The sequence below is a fragment of the Ranitomeya variabilis genome, chromosome 8, assembly GCF_051348905.1.
Source record: "Ranitomeya variabilis isolate aRanVar5 chromosome 8, aRanVar5.hap1, whole genome shotgun sequence".
In the NCBI taxonomy this organism is placed as follows: domain Eukaryota; kingdom Metazoa; phylum Chordata; class Amphibia; order Anura; family Dendrobatidae; genus Ranitomeya; species Ranitomeya variabilis.
The window spans coordinates 25913404-25929903 of record NC_135239.1 but is presented as its reverse complement, the minus strand read 5'-3'; the positions used below and the strand labels follow the sequence as shown (position 1 = coordinate 25929903).

The following is a 16500-nucleotide window of genomic DNA, read 5'->3' as shown; positions in this document are numbered from 1 at the left end:
TGGCAAAAGACATTCAATTGCCTCATTAAACGGAATCAATTCCTGCCTTTTTTGGAAATCACACAACTTGAAGGGAGCCTTTTTTTTCCTTCCCCACAAGCAGCATGAAGAGATGTAGACAATGTGCTGTGAGGTTTTTCTTGACTTTGCAGAACGCCTCCTATAACCTGCCTTGTACATTTTGTTGTACTGGAATTAAAAACATAGATATATAAATGCTATAAACATTGCCGGCTGAAGAAATCCAAAGACCTCCAGCTCGCAATAGTGACAACAAAAAGTTTACCAAGGGCGCTCCTACTCCTCATCTGCACACGCCAAGCTATACTGCAGGGTAAAGTGGAACAATGTCAGACATAGAAGAATGCATCATATCAGAGTATTATTATTATTATTTATTTATATAGCGCCGCACCATTAATTCCATGGTGCTGTACATGAGAAAGGGGATACATACAGAGTTATAGATATCAGAGTAAATAACTAAAGCTTTACCAAATAACCTCTGATGTATACATCATGAATACAGATGAGCAAATCAATTGTCGTTGCTTAGTGTTTAAATAGTGACTGTCTCTTCAGGTAGCTTTTCAAAATAAGTAGCCACATACGTGCACATTACTAATAACACTTTCTGATAGGACTTGTATCCTGCATTTATCACTAGTTTCCGCCTCTGCAGGCTCTGACTTGAATTGTCAGTTTTCTTTAAGCTCAAGAGTGGGCACAGAATAGCTGCTCTGATACCTTCCATACAAAACACACAAAAAGAAGGGAAGATCTTGCTCCTTCACCACTAATTATATTCGCTAAGGCCAGGGCCACATCACCGTTTTTCTCTCATCCGAGGAAATTAGTCTGATTATGCTAATTACACCCTGATCTGACTCTGATCACAGTTTGATCAGAGTGTGATCCGGTTTTCTCAGAGGTGGAAAAAAAAATCTCCACCTTTTCTTTATTGTCAATCAATATTCGAGTGTGGAACCATAGAGTTGAATGGGCAAGTGCCATCTGATTCTGGGAGGCAAATTGTGCACGCTTCGATTTTTTTCCTTGGACTGACTCGGTCCGAGGAAAAAATTGGACATGTGCATGGCACCATAGAGTATCATGGGGATGAGCGCTATCTATCATAACTAATTCAATTCTATAGGTGAAATCCGCAAATAAAACTCAGCGTACCTGCAGGGGAAATTGACAGGTTTCAACTATCAAATACGCAGCGCAGGTTACTTTTTGCAAAGGAAAATGAAAAGCACAAGGGACAGGAGATTTTTATGAATCCCACTGCATTATTTTGCTCAGTAATCATCAAAAACTCATCGTTGGAACCTAACCTACATTTCCAATTTGTTTTCTTTTGTGGATAGAATAGTCCTTTAGTTCTGTTGCCTTTTAGTCATTAAAGGGATCTTTCTATCTCAGTGACAAATATCTGATTGCTGTGGGCACCACCTCTGGGACTCATACTTATCTCCAAAATGGGGTTCCATCTTGCAACATTGTCAATATAAATACATACACATCTTTCTAAATTTATTTCTATGAGCGTTTCTAAAATGCAGGCATGTTGTGCTATTTTTGTACCTCCCGTAGAAGTGAATGTAGCTGTGTAGCTGCCTATGCGCAGCCTCCTTTTTATTCAGAGCAGTGCAAAGTGAATCCCCTTTTAAATCAGACATTACAAAATATTCTCAGCTTCACATTACAGATGTTTTCTGAAGATCCATGTTAAGTAGGTTTCCCCACTAAAAAATGAAAAATGTATAATTGTTGGAGGTACTACCACTGGAATCTCCAGACATTCCAAGAAGGGGGTTGCCAAAGTCTTCTGCATGAATGAAGCTGAGATCCCTACGTGAAATACTTGTCACATCCGTCCAATAGAAATTAATAGAATAGTGGCCCCTAATATAGCATACCGCTGCTACATACACAGGGAACTCTGGGAACCAATTTCTGGGATAAGCGGGGATTCCCTGGTCTGATCTCAACCAATAACACATTTACAGTGCCTTGTGAAAGTATTCGCCCCCTGGAACTTTTCAACCTTTTCCCACATATCGTGCTTCAAACATAAAGATACCAAGTGTAAATTTTTGGTGAAGAATCAACAACAAGTGGAACACAATTGTGAAGTTGAACGAAAGTTATTGGTTATTTTAAATTTTTGTGGAAATTCAAAAACTGAAAAGTGGGGCGTGCAATATTATTCGGCCCCTTTACTTTCAGTGCAGCAAACTCACTCCAGAAGTTCATTGTGGATCTCTGAATGATCCAATGTTGTCCTAAATGCCTAATGATGATAAATATAATCCACCTGTGTGAAATCAAGCCTCCGTATAAATGCCCCTTCTCTTTGATAGTCTCAGGGTTCTGTTTGAAGCACAGAGAGCATCATGAAGACCAAGGAACACAACAGGCAGGTCCGTGATACTGTTGTGGAGAAATTTAAAGCCGGATTTGGATACAAAATGATTTCCAAAACTTTAAACATCCCAAGGAGAACTGTGCAAGTGATCATATTGAAATGGAAGGAGTATCATACCACTGCAAATCTACCAAGACCCGGCCGTCCCTCTAAACTTTCATCTCAAACAAGGAGAAGACTGATCAGAGATGCAGCCAAGAGGCCCATGATCACTCTGGATGAACTGCAGAGATCTACCGCTGAGGTGGGACAGTCTGTCCATAGGACAACAATCAGTCGTACACTGCACAAATCTGGCCTTTATGGAAGAGTGGCAAGAAGAAAGCCATTTATCAAAGATATCCATAAAAAGTGTCGTTTAAAGTTTGCAACAAGCCCACCTGGGAGACACACCAAACATCTGGTCAGATGAAACCAAAATTGGTCTTTTTGGCAATAATGCCAAACGATATGTTTGACATAAAGGCAACACAACTCATCACCCTGAACACACCATCCCCACTGTCAAACATGGTGGTGGCAGCATCATGGTTTGGGCCTGCTTTTCTTCAGCAGGAACAGGGAAGATGGTTAAAATTGATGGGAAGATGGATGGAGCCAAATACTGGACCATTCTTGAAAAAAACCTGTTGGAGTCTGCAAAAGACCTGATACTGGGACTGAGATTTGTCTTCCAACAAGACAATCATCCCAAATATAAAGCAAAATCTACAATGGAATGGTTCACAAATAAATGTATCCAGGTGTTAGAATGGCCAAGTCAAAGTCCAGACCTCAATCCAATTGAGAATCTGTAGAAAGAGCTGAAAACTGCTGTTCACAAACCATCTCCATCAAACCTCACTGAGCTTGAGCTGTTTGCCAAGGAAGAATGGGCAAGAATTTCAGTCTCTCAATGTACAAAACTGATAGGAGACATACCTCAAGTGACTGTAATCACAGCAAAAGGTGGCACAACAAAGTATTACGTTAAAGGGGGCGAATAATATTGCACCCCCACTTTTCAGTTTTTGATTTTTCACAAAAATTTAAAATAACCAATACATTTCGTTCAACTTCACAATTGTGTTCCACTTGTTGTTGATTCTTCACCAAAAATGTACATTTGGTATCTTTATGTTTGAAGCATGGTATGTGGGAAAAGGTTGAAAAGTTCCAGGGAGACGAATACTTTCGCAAGGCACTGTATCTTTTATCTGGTGGATAGGTGATAAATATATTTAGTTGGAAAATCCATAGAATCGAATTCGTCACCATTGCAGAACAGTTGATTTGTCAATGAGATTTTCAGGGCACTGAACAACCTATAGGTAAATCTGTATTACTATTCAGTATTAAATTATTCTGTTTTCCGCTTGTATGTATTCTATAGGGGCTTACACTCACCAATGCCGTGTGCACAGACCCTGCATGACAGCACACTGAACCCCTATAGCAGCCACTCTTTGGTGCCTCTATAATACAGAATGTACTGATGCATGAAATCCATCACATACAACATGGGAGGCAATGGGGGTCTGGAGTAAATTCATGTACATAACAGCTTTATAATATAGATCTGGCATTATTTATATGAGCCAGGTAGTTCAAGATGAACAGAGCAGTAATCTCTGCCCAAATATAATTGATTTTCAGACCGCGGAGCAGTACATAAATGTATGAGTAGATTGTTGAAAATTGAACATAAATAGTAATGTGGATAATTTTTCAATACATCATAAAACTATCATCAGGAAGCAACACTGGATTTATGGCTCTCAACTATGGGGGCCTCTTAGAATAAATGTTTAATTTCTAATCTGTAGCGATCCTAAACCAGAACCATTCTAATACTTAAAATACTTGTAATAAAAGTCTAATGTGATGTGGACCAGAAAATGAGAAATTTACAACATGCATATAGTGGAAAAAAAGACAAATTTGATGTGGCTGTAGAATGGACTGAATGGCTCCTCTGGTGGCTGCAAGCGATGGACATATTACAACATAGAAACAGGCAAGACAGGCAGCCGGGATGCTCGACAGCATCAACATTCATTGTGGCTCCCTTTGCTAGATTTGCCAGTCAGATCCAATAAATTGTTCCTGCCATTTTTCAAGAGCGAACAATAAATTTGACAGATGACAAATCTAAAGCTTAAACTTTGTACAGCTCATTACTACACTATCCTGGCCAAGTCTGCTCTCAGTTCAGGCACCAAGTCATGTCCACATCCACAGAAAACACGACTTCCATGTGTCACCTGAGGGCAAAAGTGCTTACAACCATGATGTTATAAGAAAGAGACAAGGGGAAGAGACATGGCTAAATCACCCATTGCTTCCGATGTTAGGAACAACTCGTACCACAGACCGAAATCTATGTCAGGAATCAGGATCATTAAAAGCCAAAGCGGAATCTGTTCTGGTTTGCAATGCAAAACACATCACAGAAGCTAAACATATTCTATGTGACTTTTATTAATAAGACATTAGAGTGGAGGTGACACAATTAACATTTTCTAGGTTTTTATAACCAACCAAACCCTTGCGGCGAGTACGAGGACAACATATCTCCCGCAAAATCCAATATGTATTTCTGGCCCTCACCAACATAGCACACAGATTTTAGTACCTATGTGTGGTGTTAATCTACTGAGGACAGTATGTTAGGTGTGTACGTTATGTGGTCTGTACAGGGCTCCCTATGATCCTGCTTCATATATACGGTAATACTAGCCTTTTACTATAGGGCATAAGGACCTTTTGGGCTCCACAAGTCTTCAGGGCCCACATATGACAATCACAACACCTAGGGGTGTATCTAAAACCCTTAAATGTAACTGTAGTTTCTGAAAACTGTTGTCATGTCATAGAGAGTTGTTATAAGTTCTAATCAGTGGGAGTTAGGGTGCGGAAACCTCTACTGATCACTAAAACAGAGGGGCAGGACTCGGGTGAGTGTAGCTCTCCTTCAGTTTTTATGGAGATTAAACTCTGTTTTAGAGATTGTTGTGGGTTTGATTAAATTAAACTTCACCAATTACAGGGGTTATCCAGGACTATTTTGTTTTTACAATGTGCCTAAGATCTAACAGGTAGGTAGTTGCTGTGCCCGACACCAATCTCTGATAACATAGAGAAGTCACAGACTGCTCCTGTCTGCAATTCTGCAGCTTCTCTCGACAGACCAGTGACTTCTCTTCCACTCTGCTCTGTTGATGGGCGTGATTTCTGACGTCATACTGACTAAAAGCCGACTCCCAACTGCCTAACTGCGGGAAGCCGGCGGTCCATCAGCATCATGTTGGCAGTAGCATAGCACGTTAGCATAGCAGCCCCTAAGGAGAAGAGCAGCTCTGCTGACGTGAAGCAGCTGAATCGCCGGCAGGAGCGGTGGGTGACCGCTCTGACCCAGCGCCAGGAACACCAAGCAGGCAGTTAACAACTACCTGACTATTATTTTTTGGCCCAGAGTAAAAAAAAAGTCCTGGGCAACCCCTTTAACACTGTTCACTTGTCTCTATGATGTATTAAAGCTTTACTGAGAGTGTAGTTTCACTCGAAGCTCGTGTATGCTCCCTTATTCCTGTACGTGTAACATATTTTACTTGTCTGCTCAGGGAAGAAGCTTCTCATCCTCCCATAATGTTCCATGTGTTTTACAGTAACAACAGTCATTATGATGTCTTTGTTCTGGGAGAATCAGGCCTATTAGGTCGGCAATGTAAATTTCTAACTGTGAGAGCTGTCCTAGCTTCCTATTCCCACTGCAGCTTGGAAATGTCAAGACAAAGTCTCTTAGAAGTCTGGAACTCCAAGCAAATATAAAAATTATAGAAATATAAGGGTGTGCATGTGCGTCCTGTACTCCATGTTACTTTACACTTTCTACATTGTGGCTGTAATCTCTGCAACATCATATTATTTCCATTTCCTAATACAGATTAAAACCTGCACACAGTCATGCGAGAGCTACAGCTATAGGAAGTGCCACTGTGGTCCGAGCTTGGCACAACTATGCTGTTTGCATGAAGTAGCTTCTAATGTAAAGCCCAGTAAAATGACTGAAATACACAAATGGTGTAGTACCCCGTAGAGCACCATGTTGTACCAGTATCACTCTGCCAGTACTTTAAAAAATTGTTAGATCTATAACAAAGAGAGAAAAGCCCAGACACCCTTCTATGGATTACCAGAAAGTCTCAAAACAAGGAACTATATTTAAAATATATCTTTATTCAAGCAAAATACATAGGAGTAGCAACATATAATAAAATACATAAAAATTGCATTAATAATAAAATCAATCAATGGATCCAACCACAGGACAAAGATAAGTGCATATAATATGCCGGCCAAGGTAAAAATATATATATATATATATAAATCCTGATCCTCACTGCCCAAAATAGAAAACAACCCGAAAAAAGTGCAAGATGTGCTGTGATCATATATTAATCACACAATAAATCACATAAATCGTGTAGTGCACTTACTCTGCAGCATTATGCTGAAAGTGCAATAGTGCTTAAAAATATCTGTGCAAAATAACAACAAATAGGAAAAGAAAGTGCAATGTGCCACAGTCCTCAGCTCAATCAGTACCATGTGAGGACAATAATATGTGCTATGAGCTTGGAGGGGGACTATAAAGATGTAACCAAAATATACCTTATCGGATGGCCGAGTCCTGGGTAAACGCACCCCAACGCGCGTTTCGGACACTTCCTTCGTCAGGGGGTAAAGAACATGGTCCGGAATGATCTTTTTATATTAACCGCCATCCTATCCCTTGTGCCCCTGGCTACGCCGGCGCATGCGCAGTCAGGAGGACCCGGAAGTGCGTGATCCCGCCCCACGTGACCGGACGCACAGGACTGAGTCCCGGCGTTGCCAAGGTCACTGGAGCGCCGAACCACGCACCCCGGGACACAGACCGCGCACGCGCACCACCAGGAGGAAGTATAGGAGGATCACAAAACCTAATGCCGCTTTATAACATAGGTGACTGCATAACCGATTACTGGGGAATCTCTACTACCATTCCCTAATATGTAAGACTGCTCTGCACTAAATCTTACTATTATATATACAAGATCCTAACAATACTTACTATATACATGATAATTACACATAATAGATAAATTCACATGGACTAATCATACACCACACACACGTGTGGTGTATTACTATAGTACAAATTCACTATCAATCAACCTTTACAGTACAGCATACATATATAATTGCATTCTAATAAACAATAATCAATATCAGAAATCTCATATATGTAAATGGCAGTTAGGGTACTCAAATCTTCATCACTTTTTGCGTTCCTTTATTTTTCAGAATCCAAATATTCACCAGATGGACCTATTCCAGAACCGGATTCATCACTACATCAGAGTATCCCTATTCACACCGGACATCAGGTATGTATAAACTAAAATAAATAATAAAATTAGTATTCAAATAAAAGATCATCAGTATATATATATTAAAACAAATAAAACATCATAGCAGATTTACAACAGAATTTAAAAAAACCTTTTATTAAAAAATTCTTTATAAAAAGGGAGCAAAACTAATGTTTTCATTTAAACCCATAGGTGAAACAGTATTCAGGGCCCATATCCATTTCGTTTCTGTTTTTGCCAGTGGTATGGTGATAGGTCCACCACGTTCACCGCATTTGATTGTATCAATACCAAGCACCCTAAATCCCGTGGGGTCACTATTATGGTGGAGTCTAAAGTGCTTCGGAATTGTTTTCAAAGAGGAAATGTCCTGTACCTCTTTCGCAGCCTCTATTCCGAGCACATGTTCCCGGACCCTCACCTTGAGCTGCCTTGTGGTCATGCCCACATATATCAGGGGACATGGGCATATGGCGTAATAAACCACTGCTTTGGTTGTGCAAGTTATGTAATGCCTGATCTGGAACGTCTCAGTGCCATTTGAATTCTGAAATGTATGTCCCCTTGCTATATTTGGGCACGCCACACATTTCCCACAGGGTCTGCAGCCCAAGGTGGGTTTACATCTGTCCAAGAATGAGGGGGAAACTGAGTCATATGTGTAATGACTTTTAACTAAATGGTCCCTAAGATTTCTTGACCTCCTATATGTAATACTTGGCCCTTCACCCACATAATTCGACAGGACAGGATCAGCTCTTAAGATTCCCCAAAATTTCTTCAGTTGAAGTCTCACCATCTCACTTTGTCCATGATATTCCGTTATATATCTAACAACTTGATTCGTTTTACATGGCTTTGTTCAATGATCAATGCTATCCCCACGGGCCAATTTTTGCGTCTGCGGAGAATTTGCTCAGAGGACGCAGAATTTGAAAAACAGGCCTCTGAGCTAAAAGAGAGATTCTTGGAGAGAGGATATAGCCGTAGATCGGTGAAGAGAGGTTTTAATCGGGCAAAGAACATTACCAGACACCAGGCACTTTATGGAACAAAGCCATGTAAAACGAATCAAGTTGTTAGATATATAACGGAATATCATGGACAAAGTGAGATGGTGAGACTTCAACTGAAGAAATTTTGGGGAATCTTAAGAGCTGATCCTGTCCTGTCGAATTATGTGGGTGAAGGGCCAAGTATTACATATAGGAGGTCAAGAAATCTTAGGGACCATTTAGTTAAAAGTCATTACACATATGACTCAGTTTCCCCCTCATTCTTGGACAGATGTAAACCCACCTTGGGCTGCAGACCCTGTGGGAAATGTGTGGCGTGCCCAAATATAGCAAGGGGACATACATTTCAGAATTCAAATGGCACTGAGACGTTCCAGATCAGGCATTACATAACTTGCACAACCAAAGCAGTGGTTTATTACGCCATATGCCCATGTCCCCTGATATATGTGGGCATGACCACAAGGCAGCTCAAGGTGAGGGTCCGGGAACATGTGCTCGGAATAGAGGCTGCGAAAGAGGTACAGGACATTTCCTCTTTGAAAACAATTCCGAAGCACTTTAGACTCCACCATAATAGTGACCCCACGGGATTTAGGGTGCTTGGTATTGATACAATCAAATGCGGTGAACGTGGTGGACCTATCACCATACCACTGGCAAAAACAGAAACGAAATGGATATGGGCCCTGAATACTGTTTCACCTATGGGTTTAAATGAAAACATTAGTTTTGCTCCCTTTTTATAAAGAATTTTTTAATAAAAGGTTTTTTTAAATTCTGTTGTAAATCTGCTATGATGTTTTATTTGTTTTAATATATATATACTGATGATCTTTTATTTGAATACTAATTTTATTATTTATTTTAGTTTATACATACCTGATGTCCGGTGTGAATAGGGATACTCTGATGTAGTGATGAATCCGGTTCTGGAATAGGTCCATCTGGTGAATATTTGGATTCTGAAAAATAAAGGAACGCAAAAAGTGATGAAGATTTGAGTACCCTAACTGCCATTTACATATATGAGATTTCTGATATTGATTATTGTTTATTAGAATGCAATTATATATGTATGCTGTACTGTAAAGGTTGATTGATAGTGAATTTGTACTATAGTAATACACCACACGTGTGTGTGGTGTATGATTAGTCCATGTGAATTTATCTATTATGTGTAATTATCATGTATATAGTAAGTATTGTTAGGATCTTGTATATATAATAGTAAGATTTAGTGCAGAGCAGTCTTACATATTAGGGAATGGTAGTAGAGATTCCCCAGTAATCGGTTATGCAGTCACCTATGTTATAAAGCGGCATTAGGTTTTGTGATCCTCCTATACTTCCTCCTGGTGGTGCGCGTGCGCGGTCTGTGTCCCGGGGTGCGTGGTTCGGCGCTCCAGTGACCTTGGCAACGCCGGGACTCAGTCCTGTGCGTCCGGTCACGTGGGGCGGGATCACGCACTTCCGGGTCCTCCTGACTGCGCATGCGCCGGCGTAGCCAGGGGCACAAGGGATAGGATGGCGGTTAATATAAAAAGATCATTCCGGACCATGTTCTTTACCCCCTGACGAAGGAAGTGTCCGAAACGCGCGTTGGGGTGCGTTTACCCAGGACTCGGCCATCCGATAAGGTATATTTTGGTTACATCTTTATAGTCCCCCTCCAAGCTCATAGCACATATTATTGTCCTCACATGGTACTGATTGAGCTGAGGACTGTGGCACATTGCACTTTCTTTTCCTATTTGTTGTTATTTTGCACAGATATTTTTAAGCACTATTGCACTTTCAGCATAATGCTGCAGAGTAAGTGCACTACACGATTTATGTGATTTATTGTGTGATTAATATATGATCACAGCACATCTTGCACTTTTTTCGGGTTGTTTTCTATTTTGGGCAGTGAGGATCAGGATTTATATATATATATATATTTTTACCTTGGCCGGCATATTATATGCACTTATCTTTGTCCTGTGGTTGGATCCATTGATTGATTTTATTATTAATGCAATTTTTATGTATTTTATTATATGTTGCTACTCCTATGTATTTTGCTTGAATAAAGATATATTTTAAATATAGTTCCTTGTTTTGAGACTTTCTGGTAATCCATAGAAGGGTGTCTGGGCTTTTCTCTCTCACGAGGTGGCGGTTGTCACCAACCTACACAGTATACTTAAATATTGGTGATTTTACTATTGGAAATAATATATGACATATATCTTTGATACTTCTGGTGTTACTGTGTTCTAAATCTATAACAAAGGTAGGAAGACTTAAAAAAATGGCATCTTGACATGTTACATCGTGGGTCATCATTGGCTCACATTATGTAACAAAAGGAATTTTAATTATAATTAATTCTTGGAATCCTAAATACAAATTCTGCAGTGTGACACAATTCACATTTTTGTTTTTTAAGCACGTTACCACATTTAACAATATCAACAGTTATAGCAACATAAAAAGTAACTTAGAAAATATTTTTCTCTATATTCATATAAATTTGAGCTTTCAGTTTTGTCTTTTCTCCATTGCAGAGTTCTGCTGAAAGCAAATAGCGGGTTTCTTCCATCCCGCTGGCAGACATTTGACCTAACGGTAACCGAGCTCCCACAGTGCACTGCTCTCAGGCAACAGGAAACCAGCAGAATTGTAAATTCAGCTCTGGGTGTGACCTGAGTACACAATATAATGTAATTCAAAATAAAAAATAAAACAAAATACACAATTCACTTTTTTTCAGATTTTAAAATATTTTTAAAATATTGAAGTTTTTTTGTGAATACATTTATAATTGTATGGCTTGAGAAGGTTAAGAAGAATACAATTTTCTGTACTCACCCATCGCAGCTCCAATGATGCGTCTCCACCACTGCAGTTAGTCTTTGTTAGGCTGCTACACCACATCTGACCAATGAGCCCTGAGATTGGCAGCAGCGGTCATGCGTGGTGTTTTCGTGAAGTCACAACTGAAGACTGCCAATAAAGTCTGTTTGCAGCGCATCACAAGGGACCCGCAATGGTTGAGAATAGCAAATTTTGTTATTTTTAACCTTACTAATCTATAGAATAAAAAAAATGTAATCACAATATAAATGTCAAATATTGGAAATTGTTATTTGCAACTGTTATGCCAATAAATCGCTTAATGAGTACAATATTTGTTTCAGTTTCTCCAGGTCTCAGTCTTCAATTAAAGTGAAACCATCATAAGAAAATTACCTTCAAATTGTTTATTAGTGTTACATGTATTTTTTTTAAGTTATAGTCAGGTTTTTTGTTTTTTTTTTATTTATCAAGATCTTTATTAAAAAATAAAATTAGTAATCTTGCAATTTTGACAGTGGCCACCGAGGCAATTTTAGATTCACATGTGTTTAGCAAGCTCCTTATCCGCAAAGCCAGGATTTCAATGACTGGTAACACCTCTACAGAGGGTGGATATAAAAGGATACAGCAATCAAAATAGGCAATGTCACAGTTCCCTCACTTCACAATGATTTTTGCATATGCTCATTAGATGAATCAACACAAATGACAGCGTTTGTTCATTGTAACTAATATACATGTGAATTTCCTGAAACACCAGGAAGACAAAGTTTAAAAATGCCACAGTAGCCATTGTGAAATGTGCAAGATTATTTAGAAAAAATTTTTAAAAAAATTTACGGATTGGAAAAAAAAGCATTGTAAAAAAAAAAAAAAAAATATATATATATATATATATATATATATATATATATATATATATATGAAACGCAAAAACCTGAATTATGCAACAGGATATTTTCTGATGAAAGGTTTCAAGGTTTCCGTAAGTGTTGAGTAGTTTAGACCACAATGGCTGGTTCAGGGCTGTTTCTACAGCATTATCTTACCTCACTGTAAAAGGGCTTAGCGGCCATGGAGACCCTTTCTTTACAAGTAGATGAACCTCCTTGAAATTATACGATATTTGGTGCACCTAAAACATAACAAGAAGTATAATAAATAATATAATAAATACAACTGCACAGTACTGCAATGTTAGTAACAAGCTGAATATCCACAGGAAAAATGCTTGATAACAGGAAACAGTAGAAAAATCATTCAATCGATAGCTTTTCCTCCCAACTGAATAATACACACATGGTCATCTAAGCGATTACGCTGCTGCCAGACACCTCTGGTGGTGGCTTATATACTATAAAAGCAACAAGGTTTGGTTGGTTCAAATCCAACATGTCTGACTGATTTGCTGTCAGGTTAGAGCCTCTCTGATTAATGCCCTCCTTATCCGGGCTGAGAGTTTTGGTGGGCAGCCCTCTCTTGGCAGGTTTGTTCTGGTACCATACTCTTTCCATTTGATGATAATGGATTTGATGGTGCTCTGGGGATCATCAGAGATTTTGATATTTTTTATAACTCAATCCTGACTTGTACTTCTCAACAACTTTGTCCTTGATTTGTTTGGAGATCTCCTTGGTCTTCATGGTGGTGTTTGGAGATCTCCTCGGTCTTCATGGTGGTCTTTGGAGATCTTCTTGGTCTTCATGGTGGTCTTTGGAGATCTTCTTGGTCTTCATGGTGGTGTTTGGAGATCTCCTTGGTCTTCATGGTGGTGTTTGGAGATCTCCTTGGTCTTTATGGTGGTGTTTGGAGATCTCCTTGGTCTTCATGGTGGTGTTTGGAGATCTCCTTGGTCTTCATGGTGGTGTTTGGTGATCTCCTTGGTCTTCATGGTGGTGTTTGGAGATCTCCTTGGTGTTCATGGTGGTGTTTGGTTAGTGGAGCCTCTTGTTACCATAAATAGTGTTGCAGCCTCTGTTGCCTTTCAGAAAAGGTAAAGTGGATATGCTATTAGACCATGTGACACTAAGCATGTGACTTATGAAGGGAATTACTTGCACTAGAAATGTTTAAGGGCTTCATAGCAAATGGGGTGAATACATATACACATGCCAATTTTTAGATATTTGATCCCATAAATGTCTGTCTATATTTTTCTCACATCACCAATTTAGACTAGTGCTGATGCATTACACACAAATTGGATTACAAAAAATATTTAAACATAGGTTGTAGTGTAACAAAATAGGTAAAAAGCCAAGGGGGTGAAAACTTTTGCAAGCCACTGTATATCACTATTGAACTGTATAGTACAGTTTTTGCAGCATTAGTACAGATGATAAGCTAGATATGTATGACAACCCTTTGACATTCTCCTAAGGTTGTGACTATTATGGACCATTTTGCACCCCCACAAATCAGCTGCTTTCAGCCCTAGCACCGGCCGCATGTAAAAGGTGGATGAAGCAGAACAGCACAGGTCCGTTCACTGTAGAAAGTTGTTCCACGGTACTACGTACTATCTCAGCGGCTGTTTATATATATTTTCACTGACATAACAATAAGGGGATCCCCATCTGTAAAAGGTGCACATCTAACTGCATCTTAATATGTATTGAAAAGCATTTGAAGTAAATTTAGTCCCTTAGAAACAAAGGTATTTTAGTTGTATAATTTGTTAATCTTCACAATATCTCTAGCAAACATAATTGTGCAATAGTAGCTCCCTAAACCAAACAAATCTCCATGAACTAAACACATCAAATAAAACAGAAAAATGCAACATTTCACATCTTTGTGGGAGAAGGAAAGCTATTAGCTCTAATTACTGGACCTGCAAAGTGCATTCTGCAAGAATCATTCAACACTAAGAACTGGATGTCAAGTCAAGGGCACCCATCACTGCTGCGGTAGTAACCCTTTATCCTACCCACGAGCAATATGATTCCAGAGACATACAACATATACGGCAGTGCACTGTAATGGTCAAAGCAGTGACACCCCAGTTACCAAACAATTACTAAGAGGAAAAGTCTCCATACAATAGCAACACTGAATATGAGGCATACAAGGCTACAGAGTCTCTGGGTGATTTATTTTGGCCCTATACGATTTAGAAGTAATACATCCATTAGCATGAAGCATATGAATGGCTTAATGCTCCATGGCCCAAAAGTTACTACTTTTGAACCAATTGCGGAAGCTGCCGTACATTGTGATATTGCACTTTATAACATCTACAAACACTGGAAAAGTGCATAGAAGCCGAGGCTCAATAACCGTCTCTTTGATGCTTACTGCTATGCTAAGCAATGCAATGCCTACTGCTCAGCAATTGATTGGAGCAATAAAACAGGAGTTTTCTTATTTTGCGGGTTACGGGCCCCATAAGCATTTACACAGTGTGCAACTCTAATTTCCAAGTCATTGATCAAAGCAGCCAATTTTTTTTTTATTCCTTTAAGTTAGGCCTTGGCTACATGACAACTTTATATAGCGCTACAGATTAATGTGAACTATTAAGCATCAGCTGACGTCCAACCGACTCAATACAACTCACTCGGCTCAATTCATCATTTGCGGGTTTTTTTCCAAGTCACTTTCATTTCATGAAAATGGCACAAGCAATTCATGAATTTTGTACAAAGGCTGTAGGAACTTGTGAAATTAACCTTTCAGAACTAGGGTCTAGAGGTTTTACTATATTTTGTAAAAGTAAATAACATTTTAAGTAAAAAAATTCAAGAAAATGTTGGTCCACCTTTACTGATTCTGTGCCATAAATCTGGCATAAGTTGCATTTTCTTTTAGATGTAAAGAAATTTAGGCTGATTATATAGACATTATATTATAGGCCTTAATGACAAAATGTCAATAAGATAAAGCTTGGGACACAATTAAACGCAATAGTCCAGAGTATTGTAGAATAATTACGATTTTATGCTTAACACATTTTAAAGTATCTATAACTTCTTCATCAGGAGAAACCACAGGAAGAATTTCTGTGGTTTCTCCTGATGAAGAAGTTGTAGATATTTTGGAACACAATGAGAATAAAACCGCAATTATTCTACAATTCTGGATATCCTTTATTTACTACCAACCAGCAGCACATCACACCCGCATCTCCTATTTCTGAAAATGACTATAAGGGCTCATTGAGACATCAGTGATTTTCCACACACTCAAAAAAAAAAGTCTGAATGTCATCAGTGTTTTTCATCTGATTTTAATCAGCGTTTTATCAGTGATTTTCACTGATGTAAAAATAAATCAATTACAAAGCTTCTCCTATCCATTACAATGGTTATCACGGACAGCTCACAGGGACAGCACACACTGATGGCATCCATGTGCTGTCAGTGTTTTTCATGGACCCATAGACTTGTATGGATAATCTTGATCCATGACTCTGATCAAAAACGGACATGTATCAGTGAGTTTATGTGGACCTCTTGGATTTCTGAATGAGTCCTAAAAGGCAATGTGGCTTTGGAGAATCTCAAAATGCACCAAATGTCTTATCCACACACTTCAGTTTTGTATACAAATTAGTGTCCTAAAGTAAGCTAACATCATGTACCAAATGGATCACACAGCAGGCACTACTGTGTTAGATTTGGCACATCTTGCAAATCCCAGAACCAAATTTGTGCTTTCTACCTACAGTATTCAAAAATAGTCAAATCAACAATGAAGTCACTGGACAAGGTCTTCAAATTGAGTAACATTTCACCAGTGACGAAGACACGGCTCGTACATAGTCTATTTTTTTCCGTAGTAACATATGGAAGTGAAACCTAGGTGATAA

At 39.0% G+C, this 16500-nt stretch overlaps 1 protein-coding gene across 3 annotated transcripts in view; it reads right to left on the bottom strand.

Annotated features, from left to right (window-relative positions):
* The window catches only part of PTPRF (protein tyrosine phosphatase receptor type F), a 1035200-nt gene that overhangs the window by 542918 nt on the left and 475782 nt on the right, over positions 1-16500 (bottom strand). For 2 of the 3 annotated variants that reach the window (XM_077275903.1, XM_077275915.1), the window contains exon 3: positions 12740-12825. The exons of the other annotated variant lie outside the window; for it this stretch is intronic. The gene's annotated coding sequence lies outside the window, so the exon portion shown is untranslated. The remainder of the gene's footprint in view (positions 1-12739; positions 12826-16500) is intronic. 3 annotated transcript variants of the gene reach the window in all.